Here is a 12,103-nt window from a genome sequence, read left to right as displayed (position 1 = left end):
CTAGCGTCTTCAGGTAGAGCCCGGCATCGCGGGCATGCCGGGTTTGTGATGATATGATTGTGGACGAGGTTTGCACGCGTGTTTAGTCTGTCCCGGAAGAGGAGCCATGCGAAAATCTTGATCCTGTTTGGCACACGCGAGCACCAAATGAGGGTTGAATTTAAGTCGTTGTCCGTCTCACGTAGAAGAACAGCATAGGCTTCTTTGGTGGAGAAGCGGCTGCCCCCCAGGAGGAAGCGTTCATCCTGTTCTGGGATGGCATGAAGTCCTGCAGCAAAGACAAAAGCGAAACCAATTCTTGGGTCGCCACAAAGGTTAAACGGTCCCTCAGGTTATAGTCCAAACCGAAATGCATGATATTTGCCACCCTAACTAGTGGAACAAGGGAGTGGGAGAATAGGTTCGGGAAGGTGTGAGCGAGCGGTAGCTGCGTTAGCCAAGTATCAAGCCAAAAATAGGTTGAGGTTCCATTGTTGGTGAGGACAAAGGTTATTTTATGGAGCGTGGGCATTTGCAGGTTGATTGTTCTGCAAAGGTAGGATTGGTTGGAATCTGGAGCTACAAAGGCATTGGGGTGTTGTAAGGTAAGCCAGTCTTGCCAAGGGGTGTCTGAGGGTAGTAGAGACTTGGCAGCAAATTTCAAGAGTAAACATTTATTTTGAACATGCAGGTTTTTTAAGCCTAAACCACCAAACTTTTTCGGTTTACAAACTTTTTCCCAAGCGATTAAGAACTCGACACGTGAGCAAGTGTCCTCTGCTGTCCAGAAGAAAGCACGGCGAATGGCATCAATTGTTTTTAGGAATTTTTTGGGGATAAGGAAGACGGACATGTAGTAAGTTAGGATAGAGTCGAGGACTGAGGAGATGAGTATGAGCCTGTCTCCTTTTGATAGGAGTTTTTCCAGCCAGCCTGATAGGATTTTTTTTTGCATCTTTCAAGGACAGGGAGGAAGGCGTTTGCTGATGGTCGGGTGGGGGAGAGAGGCAGCCCGAGCTAAGTTTGGGGGAAAGAGGCGGTGGAGCAGTCGAGGATGGATGCAATGGCATTTGAGGTGTGCTGGTCGGTGTGAAGTGTTGCAAGGGTCGTTTTGGAGAAATTGATAGAGAGACCGGTGGCAAGTGCAAAATTGTCTAGGATTTTTTTGATCGCGGAGGCGGCCGGAGTGGAGGCGGTGGCAACGATTAGTGTGTCATCTGCATATTGAAGGACTGTTGGTGGGAGATGAGAGAAAATTGGATGGTGAAGGGATGTGGGTTCTTTGTTCTACAAGATTAGTTGTTGTAGGAGGTCTGCGACAATTATGAAGAGATAGGGGGATATAGGGTCGCCTTGACGGAGGCCATTTTTGCAGGTGATCCAGCTGCCTGGAAGGCCATTTAGAAGTATCGCCGTTTTTCCAGTGGTGAGGATATTTTGTATCCAAAACCTGAATTTATCAGGGAAGCCTCTGATTGCTAATATTTTGTCCAGAGATGTCCAGGAGATGGAGTCGAAAGCTTTCTTGAAGTCAAGTTTGATGATCATAGTGGGTAGTTTTCTAGTGTGGCAAGAATTTGTGAGGTCAGCAGCGAAGATGAAGTTTTCCGCTATGTTTCTGCCAGAGATGAAGCCAGTCTGGTTGTCGTGGACAAGTAGGGGTATGAGCGGCTTAATACGGTTAGTCAGAAGTTTTGCGACAATCTTGATGGGTCAATTTTGCAGTGAGATTGGTGTAAAAGCATCAGGTGAAACTATCGATTCTTTTTTGGGTAGGAGAACTATGTGGGCTCGGTTGATCCGTTTGGTGTCGCAGAGGCCAAGGTGGAAGTCGTTGAAGAGATTGAGGATATGAGGTTTGAGAGTGAGCCAGAATTTTTTATAGAAGAAAGGCCTGAAACCGTTCGGTCCAGGGCTTGCAATTGGGTTCATTTGGAAACCTCAGAGAAAGGGGCATCCAGGGAGTGAAGAGGTGATAGGGGCAGAGGATAGTATTCTTGTGGATTGAATTCCATGAGGTTGGAGAGGGCGTTCCGAGTAAGTTTGACAAGAAGTCTTTTAGAATAGAAGCTTTCTGATGGTAGGAGGTATATTCGACGCCAAGGTGGGATAGGGAGTGGATTTTGTTTTTTCGAAGCCGGTGGGAGGCAGAGACATGGAAGAAGCGTGTGTTTTCGCCACCATCAACTGCATATTTGATTTTGGCACACCAACGCTAGAAAGCAATTTTTTCTCTTATTGTTGTTTGGAGGAGCGAGATGATAATTTTCCTGGTGCAATGCTCGGGCCTAGACAAGGGTCTAGATTCCTCTAATCGATTGATAATTCCAATGATCCTTTTACACCATACTTCACGTGAGGGAGACGAGATTCTTGAGCAGGCCCAACGCTTGAGGCCAGACCTAGTTTTTTGAGCGAGGAGGCTAGGGCAGCGGCCGAGTTTGAGGCGGGCCGGTGTACAGACCAAGAGCGCTGTACAATTTGGGTGCATGCTAGGTAGAGAGCCTAGCCGGGCTCGAATTTGAAAAAGTTTGACCGCGGCAGTTGGGTGTTAATGTGAACGATCAAGGGGACGTGGTCGGAGGTGGAACGAGTGAGAGAGGAGAGAGTGGTGTCGGGGAAGGAGTCATTCTAGGCCAAGTTGATAAAAGAATGATCAAGTCGTTCTAAAGTAGGGGAGTCTCGATTATTTGACCAAGTGAAACGGCAGTCCAGAAGTGGGAGTTCAATTAGGGCTAGTTCATTCATAGTGTCATTAAAGGCCGTAGCTTCGCTTTGCTGAAAGTTTCGTTTATTTTTTTCATCCGAGAAGCAAAGCAAGTTAAAATCATCGATCAAGAGCCAGGGGGTCGAATCATCCTGCTTGATGGATAAAAGCTCGTCCAAGAAGGATTGTTTTTGGGAACAACAGGAGGGTGCATAGACGTTAGTAATTGCAATGTTTTGTCCAAGGGCCAAGGTTTTGATGGTGAGCTTAGTGGCATAGGTGTGGTTAGTGGAGGAGATGATGTTGATCAGAGATGAGTTGGCAGCCGAAACTTTCGCCCGTTGTTCCGTTAGCAGGGAGGAAGATAGAGTGATCAAGAGAGCGGGGTATGAAAGTCCGGAGTTTTTGGTCAGTTATGTGTTGCAGTTTGGATTCTTGCAATAAGGCCAGGTGGTGGTTGATAGAGATTAACTCAGAGAGAACATTAGCACATTTTTCATTATCACCAAGACCTCTCACATTCCAAGAAGAAACCGAGATTACAGTACTCATGAGATACTAATGTGACACCTATAGACTACATGGCCGCCGGCCTTAGTTAACAGTAAGGGAAAGACTGAACGCAACAGGGAAATAGTAGTGGACGGGCAGAGGGACCGGTGGGACGGGAAAGGGCCCGATTTGATAATTAGGCTACAAATTAAAAACCTAAGAGGAGGCCGAAGGGTTCGAGCAGCAGCGGTGCGTCCACGCGAGAGGCCGAGCACCGATCGGCATGGCATGTGGAGGATGCGGATCATGGGGCGCCATCCACACCTGAGTCGGAGGCCGAGTCGAGGATCTCCTTAGCCTGAGCATCATCTGCGCCACAAAGGAGGGCGATGGCCGCCAGGTCGTCAGCAGAGGCAGGAGGAGCGCCATTGTCGTCCAGACGGGTGGCAGCAATAGCCTCATCGAGAGCCAGAGCATCGTCCGCACCGTTGAGAGGAGCCGCCTTGGCCTTGACGGCCTTCAGAGTCATGTTGGTGTAGGACTTTGGCTCCTTGTCGGCGAGGCGGGCGCTGCGGCGCACTTTGTCGCGAGAGAAGGAGTGGTCGCGAGAGGCCTTGCGGTGCTGGTGACGGATCGCACACTCGTGTGGCTCCAGGTCAGAGACCGGCATGGCTGAAGAAGGGAGTATGGGCAACGGGTGTTGGTTGTCGTTAGTGTTCAGAGAAGTACAGGGAGAAGACTGAATTGTTTTGGACTTACCCTGAACAGAGGACGAGGCCTTAGCAGCAAAGGTGAACCCACCAGCTAGCAAGGATGGAATGGCAGGTGGGTCGTAAGCAGTGAAAGCGGAGTTTGGCGAGGGCGAGATGGTGATGCAGGCGTCAGTAGTAGGTTGGGACGGGAGCATGTTGACGCATGCAGGCCCATCCAGCAGCCCCGGCCCCGCTGAGGCAGAGGTGAAGGGTGCGACGATTGGAGCCAGCGGAGTGGCCCCGAGGGCCGGTGCATGGACTGGTTCCACGCCGAGGTGCACCAGCAGCGAGGCTGCATGTGGCTCCCCCGGGAGCGACTCGACCGAGCCCCCCGTGCCTTCATCAGAAGAGATGCACAGGGGCACGGCAGTGGAGCCCCCGGGGGAGAGGTCCACCGGACCCGTCGAGAGGACGGCGAAGCTGCTGGAGTCGGATGCGGCCGCGTCCTGGGCAAGACGAGGAGACGCGACGGGGCGCGAGCCCCCATAGGAGGGGTCAGCGCGCCAGGAGGCCTGGACATCGGCGACGACGGGGTCGAGAGACGCAACATGAGAGGATCTCGACGAACCCCGCTGGGAGGGCGGCGCCGAGTCACCGTCAGAGGACCCAAAGGGGTTTGAGTCAACACCGTGCGCCCACCGAGTCAGTTCAGCGACTTTGACGATCTTGATTTCATTTATGGGAGGAAGTTGGACGATGACGCCGTCCGGAGAAGGCTTGCCGGCCTGGGCGAGCACAAGCGCGCGGACGGAGGTGTAGTCGACGCCATCGAGGCAGAAGTGGTCGATGGCGATGACATCGCCGAGGTACCTTAGGACGGAGCAAATGCCCTCGTCATGCCAAAGTTCATGGGGGAACTCGGACACCTCGACCTTGACGAGTTCGGAGAAGACAGCGATTGAGCGATCGGCGAGCTCGACCGGTTCGGGGGTCACAGTGTTGCCCTCGAACGCCAGAGGCCCATGGCAGAGGACGCTCTCGCGCGCCTCAAGGGAGGAGAAGGTTAGGCAGGCGACACCACACCAGGACCCCCCCATGATGAACGCCGGGTTTCCAGCGAGGGTTTGGATGGCACGACGGATGATAGGGGTTGGGTTGTGAGTAGGAGTGGCAAGGTGAGCAAAGGCGAAATGCTTGGGGCATTGGATGAAGCAAGGCGGAGCAACGGCGAGGAGCATGTCGCCATAGGGGGGAAGGAGGCCGGCCTCATGAGTGTTTTGGGCGTCGTCAACTGATATGGTGGAGGCGGTGGTTCCCCGGACGTACTGGGCGGCGGAAAATACGTCTTGGAGACGTGCGCGAAGGGCAGCAGCGTTGACGGGGAAAGATGGTGTGTGCGCGGCATAGGGAGTGGAAGCCGGTGGTGCAGGCGGAGCGTGAGTCGGGCTAGGGGAGTCAGCCGCCGGGGGGGTAGCGAAGAGAGTCCTCCGGCATTCCTATGTAGGAGGGAGGGTGTGGAGTGGGGACGCAAAGGGCTGGGAAAGGTTCGGCAATGATGACGGGTGGCAGAGGAGCTAGTGACTGGCGTGGCATGGCCGTGGCATTGTTGACGTTGGAGCTGTCCATCCTGCAAATGGGGGAGAAGGCGGGGTTGTGAGAGGGAGCGGCGGGCATTGCAGGAAAGAAGGGTAGCAAACGAGCCAACCTGCAGTCGAAGCTTCGATGACCGGAACGCCAACACCTAGAGCAGCGGACCGGGTCGCGGCACTGGTCGACTTTGTGATCTAAGGCTAGGCAGCAAAAGCAGCGTGTTCGGCATGGAGAGGTTGTAGAGAAGAGGCTGTGTGGATTCATGGGTGATGGGTAGCGAGGATTTATATGGGCGTGCGAGTGAGAGGGACATAGCAGCCGTGGTCTGTTAGCTCGGAGGGCGTCCAAGTATGACCGGTGTATCATGGGCTGAGCTGATACTGGCGCGGCATGGCTGTCCGGAGCACTGGCGATGCCTATGTCGTGATGATAGGGCTGGCGTGGGTGTCAGGTTGAACTGTTAGCGTTTGTGGCTTGGCGATAGGAGGGGCTGATGTGGTGCGGGTTGGCGGAGGAGACTGGTCAGGAGTGGGCGTCAGTTTTGAGCGGTTGAGATGGCATGGGAGTGGCTCGTGAGCTGGTCAGGTTGTGCGGGGAAGAAGAGAAGGAAGGGCGTGGGCGGTGGGAGGTGGGGCGCGGACTGGTGGTGGCATGCAAGCCATGCTGGGAAGGTGGTCAGCGGCCGGGGCAGGTGGGGTTTGGTCGGGGGATGAGAGCGGTTCGTCTGTCAGATGTGCAGTGCCCCGGTTGGTCAGCTCTAAGCTTGTATCTTTGTTGGGTTGTGGCCGTGCAGTGCCATGGTCGGTCATTTCTAAATCTGAAACGTTGTTGAGTTGTGGCAGAGCATGGTAGTCCGAGCAAGCGTTCCTGTTGTTGCTTGGCGGGTCTTGGTTTGACCGCGCCGCAGTCCAAGAATCAGAGTGCATGAGATGTGTGGCGTGGAACTGTGGTTGAGGGGGACGTCGATATGGGCCTAGTATGGATTGAACAGATGGCTGTGTTGATTTTAAGGCAACAAAGCGATAATCTTTACTGAAATTTTGGAAATGGTCGAGCGCTTGGTCAAGGGAAGGGAACAGGAAGAGACGGAAGCAACTAAAGTTTAGTTGTTTAAGCTTTTGAATTTGAAATCTGATGAAAGGATAGAGGACACCCAATTTGAAAATGCACTGATGAACTTGGATCGCTTGGAAATCCATTTTAACCGAAAAACAGTGGTTTAGAGCAGAGTTAACCAGCATGTTATTTGGGTTAGCTTTGATTGGCATGAAAGAGACCCAAAACTGACATTTTTGCAGTGTGTAATTGGCAATCCATAGACTACGGGTAGTAGGGTGACAGATATCTAGCATGCGGTAATAGAAGCTAACACTTGGACGAGATCATCTAACCTTTGCTTGATCAAGGAGTGGAGACGCTGAAACCGAGGTTGCAGGAGCCACATCCGTCGAAGCAGTATGATCGCCGGCCAGTGGGGCGGCAGACGGCGATCGTGGGCCCGGCGAGTGTTGTTGCAGCATTGCCGGAGAGGAGGCAGCGTCGACGGCGCAGGTGGACACGAGCGGGTAGAAACGAATGAGCACCCCAAGGCGAGCAAAGTCACCATGGCAGATGATGAGCTCGGTGACTGCGCGGCAGGCAACCGAGAAGGAAAAACGCGCCTCGTCGTCCATGGTGGTATTGAAGTGAGCGGGCTCGCCGCCGATGATGCATGCGAGGAGCAAGTCGAGGAGTCCGGCATTGACCTCGAAAGGAAGCTGAATGAGCCGGGCCGACATCCGGCAACCATAGGGGTTGGCTGACGGATCGTTGGTGACGAAGGATTGCAACCGCAACCATGCCTTGACTTCGAAGTGAGTCGCAAGGTCGGAGCGAGCTCGGATGAGCTCCCGGAGCGGCATGCAAGAGTGGACAACATCAGAGATGAGCGCATCGTGGAGAGGCGGGTGGATAACAAAAGAGAAAGCAAAATTTCGATGCAGAACTGCACGCTGGGAGAGGATGGCGTTGGCGACAGCTGCCTTTGCCACCGCAAATGAGAACACCGCATGCACTCGGAAGTGTGCAGCGCAGCCACCAATAGAAGCTTGGAGGTGGGCTGCAGCGATCATGGGGTCGAGGGGCAGGCTGGTACTGAGGAAGACGAGGAAGACGCGCACCCCGTCGTCCGGGGAGAAAGCATTGACAGGCGAACGAAGAACACTGCGCAGCTGGTCTTCGAAGTCCATGTTGGAATTTTGCTAGTAGGCCTTTGGCCCAAAGCCCAACTAAAATTCTGAAATTCTCTTGGCCCATTCATGCACACATGTGAGTGGAGTGAGTGAGGCTAAAGTTTAGTCCCACCCCGGAAGTTGAGAGAGAGTTGCACCTCTTTATAAGGTGAGCTCTTCTATCACTTGTATGAGCATGAGAAGAGGAGACCTACACGCGCGCTCCTCCTCCTCGCTCGCCTCGACGCGGCGCGGGTTGCGGGATTGAGCCGAGGACAGAACTATGCACATTGTGAGGACTCGGACGTGGGGTTTACTCCCACGACCTACCCGGCCCGCACTATATAGTCAGGCAGACGTCTACCCTAGCCGCCGCCGCTTCGTATGGTTTCTCACCACCGTTCCAGATCATTGCGCCGCCAAGCAAGTCTTCTCCATCCCACCTTCCGGCGTGCACCGCGAGAAGGGACAGCAGGCCTCCGGAACGCCGCCTCTCGTGATCCTGTAAGGGAGAGGGGCGATCAGGTGATTTATCTTCTGTTTATTCGGATTAAATCTCGTAGTAATTTGCTCATATTTCCAACAATCCAAAAACCTGATTATAGGCAATTTACTCCGAGTGGTTTTGCTGCGCATCTGAAGCCGCCTGCCTTTAAGGGGGCGCAATATAAGAGGTGGCGCACGAGAGCAGTCTACTGGTTTCAGACCATGGGCTGCTATGATGCCACCAAGGGCAAGCCTGAGGCCGATCTTAATCCAGCACAGCTGGAAGCTTTTGAGAAGATCGATACCCTCTTTAAAGGCGCTCTTTTTGAGTGTTCTTGATGACTCCATTGTGGATTCGTATATGTCGTTTGACAACGGCAAGGACATGTGGGCTGCGCTCGAGGCCAAGGTTGGTGCCTCGGACGCCGGCAGTGAGTTGTACGTCATGGAGCAATTCTATGACTGATGAGCGCCCTGTTGTACAGCGGGCTCATGAGATACAGTCGCTCGCAAAAAAACTTGAGTACTTCAAGTGTGTGTTGCCGGACAAATTTGTTGCCGGAGGCATCATTGCCAAGCTTCCACCTTCGTGGAACAATTTTGCTACTTCCCTGAAACACAAGAGACATGAGTTTTTCATTGCGGATCTCATTGGTACTCTTGATGTTGAAGAGAAGGCGAGAGCAAAGGACACACGTGCTTGAGTTGCTGAGGGAGGTTCTAGTGCCCACATGGTACAGAAGAAGAACTCCCAGCCCAACAAGTTCAAAAACAATAAGAACAAAACTCAGGGCAAAGGCAAGTTTGATACAAAGAACAAGCCATCACATTCTACCAACTTCAAGAAGAATTCTCATAAGAAGGGGAAGGGACTTTGCCATGTCTGCGGTGATCCTAATCACTGGGCTCCGAAGTGTCCTAACCGCTTTGAGGAGCGCGAACATGAGAAGAGCGGCAAGTCCGCTAATGTTGTCATCGGTGATACTGATATGAAGGAATCGGGGTACGGTATTTTTCCTACCATCCTTTCAGTATTTCAATCCCCTGATTGGTTAATTGACACCGGTGCCAATGTACATGTTTGTGCTGACGCCTCCATGTTTTCTTCTTACCAGGCAACAGGGACTTCACCCGTGCTGATGGGGAACGAGTCACATGCCATCGTTCGAGGTGTTGGTACGGTCGATCTGAAGTTTACTTCGGGGAAGACTGTGCGTCTGAAGAACATTCATCATGTGCCGTCCATCAATAAAAATCTCGTTAGCGGTTCCCGTTTATGTCGGGATGGTTTTAAGTTGGTTTTCGAATCCAATAAAGTTGTAATTTCTAAGTGTGGACAATTTGTTGGAAAAGGCTATGAGTGCGGAGGCTTGTTCCGCCTATCTTTGTCAGATATTTTCACTAAAGTTATTAATAATGTTTTCAACAATAATGAGTCTGATATTTGGCATTCACGACTCTGTCATATTAACTTTGGTTGCATGACGCGGTTAGCCAATATGAATTTAATTCCGAAAATCTCTACTGTCAAAGGCTCCAAGTGCCAAGTATGTGTGCAAGCTAAGCAACCTCGCAAGTCCCATAAGACTGCAGAGGCAAGAGATTTGGCGCCACTAGAGCTTATACATTATGATCTTTGTGAGATGAATGGCGTGTTGACAAAAGGTGGAAAGAGATACTTCATGACGTTTATTGACTACTCCACTAGATATTGTCATGTGTATCTTCTGAAATCAAAAGATGAGGCTTTAACTTTCTTTAAAAACTATAAAGCTGAGGCAGAGAACCAACTTGATCGAAAAATTAAACGGCTTAGGTCCGATCGTGGTGGAGAGTATTTTTCCGATGAATTTGATCTGTTTTGTGCGGAACATGGTATAATCCATGAGAGGACGCCTCCCTACTCACCCCAGTCAAATGGGGTAGCCGAAAGAAAGAACCAAACTCTAACTGATATGGTTAACACCATGTTAGACACTTCGGGTCTATCTAAGGAATGGTGGGGGGAGGCGCTAATGACTGTGTGTCATGTCCTAAACCGAGTTCCTACAAAGCATAAGACCATGACTCCATTTGAGGAATGGGAAAGGAAAAGGTTGAAACTCTCTTACCTACGTACTTGGGGTTGTTTGGCGAAAGTTAATATACCAATTCCCAAGAAGCGCAAGCTTGGACCAAAAACCGTGGATTGTGTTCTTCTGGGCTATGCTTTTCATAGCATCGGCTATAGATTTTTGATAATAAAATTTGAGGTATCCGACATGCATGTTGGTACGATTATGGAATCAAATGATGCAACTTTCTTTGAGGACATATTTCCTATGAAGGATATGTCGAGTTCATCAAATCAGGAGATACATACTCCATCTAGTGAGGAATTCACCGTAATTCCTGAACCCACCATTGCGATGGAACACGTTGAGAATCCTGTTGAGGGTAACAATGGAACTCCTGTGAGGAGTAAGAGACAGAGGACTGCAAAGTCTTTTGGTGATGATTTCATTGTGTACCTCGTGGATGACACACCCATGACTATTTCAGAAGCCTATGCATCTCCTGATGCTGACTACTGGAAGGAAGCTGTATGTAGCGAGATGGATTCCATCTTAGCTAACGGTACCTGGGAGATCACTGACCGTCCTTATGGGTGCAAACCTGTAGGATGTAAGTGGGTGTTCAAGAAGAAGCTTAGACCTGATGGTACGATTGAAAAGTACAAGGCACGGCTTGTGGCCAAGGGTTATACCCAGAAAGAAGGTGAAGACTTCTTTGATACTTACTCACCCGTGGCTATACTGACCACAATTTGGGTGCTACTATCAGTGGCTGCCTCGCATGGTCTTCTCGTTCATCAAATGGACGTTAAGACGGCTTTCCTCAATGGAGAGTTGAAGGAGGAAATTTACATGGATCAGCCAGATGGTTTTGTAGTACCTGGTCAGGAAGGAAAGGTGTGCAAGTTATTAAAGTCTTTATATGGCCTTAAACAAGCTCCTAAGGAGTGGCATGAGAAGTTCGAAAGAACATTAACTACTGCCGGCTTTGTAGTAAACGATGGTGACAAGTGCGTGTACTATCGCTATGGTGGGGGCGAAGGAGTTATTCTTTGTCTGTATGTCGACGACATATTGATGTTTGGAACCAAACTTGATTTAATCAAGGAGGTTAAGGATTTCTTATCTCGCTATTTTGAGATGAAGGATCTAGGAGTAGCTCACGTTATCTTAAACATCAAGCTGTTGAGAGATGAGAATGGTGGATCACACTGCTTCAGTCTCATTATGTGGAAAAGGTCTTGAGTCGTTTTGGGTATAGCGACTGCACGCCTTCTCCAACTCCATATGATGCTAGTGTGTTGCTTCGAAAGAATCGACGGATTGCTAGAGATCAACTGAGGTATTCTCAGATTATTGGCTCGCTTATGTATTTGGTGAGTGCCACGAGGCCTGACATCTCTTTTGCTGTGAGCAAGCTGAGTCGGTTTGTGTCAAAACTGGGAGATGATCATTGGCATGCGCTTGAGAGAGTTATGCGCTATTTGAAAGGCACCGCGACCTATGGGATTCACTACACCGGGTATCCAAGGGTACTGGAGGGTTATAGTGACTCAAACTGGATATCTGATGCTGATGAGATTAAGGCCACAAGTGGTTATGTTTCTACACTTGGTGGTGGCGCTGTTTCCTGGAAGTCTTGCAAGCAGACCATCTTAACAAGGTCAACTATGGAAGCAGAACTCACAGCATTAGACACTGCCACTATTGAAGCAGAGTGGCTTCGTGAACTCTTGATGGACTTACCTATGGTTGAAAACCCAATACCCCCTATCCTGATGAACTGTGATAATCAAACTGTGATCATCAAGATAAACAGTTCTAAGGACAATATGAAGTCCTCAAGGCATGTGAAGAGGAGACTAAAATCTGTCAGAAAATTGAGGAACTCCG

Source organism: Triticum dicoccoides, chromosome 7A, assembly GCF_002162155.2.
Source record: "Triticum dicoccoides isolate Atlit2015 ecotype Zavitan chromosome 7A, WEW_v2.0, whole genome shotgun sequence".
Lineage (NCBI taxonomy): Eukaryota > Viridiplantae > Streptophyta > Magnoliopsida > Poales > Poaceae > Triticum > Triticum dicoccoides.
The sequence above is the reverse complement of the archived record's forward strand: the minus strand, read 5'-3'. Positions refer to the sequence as shown.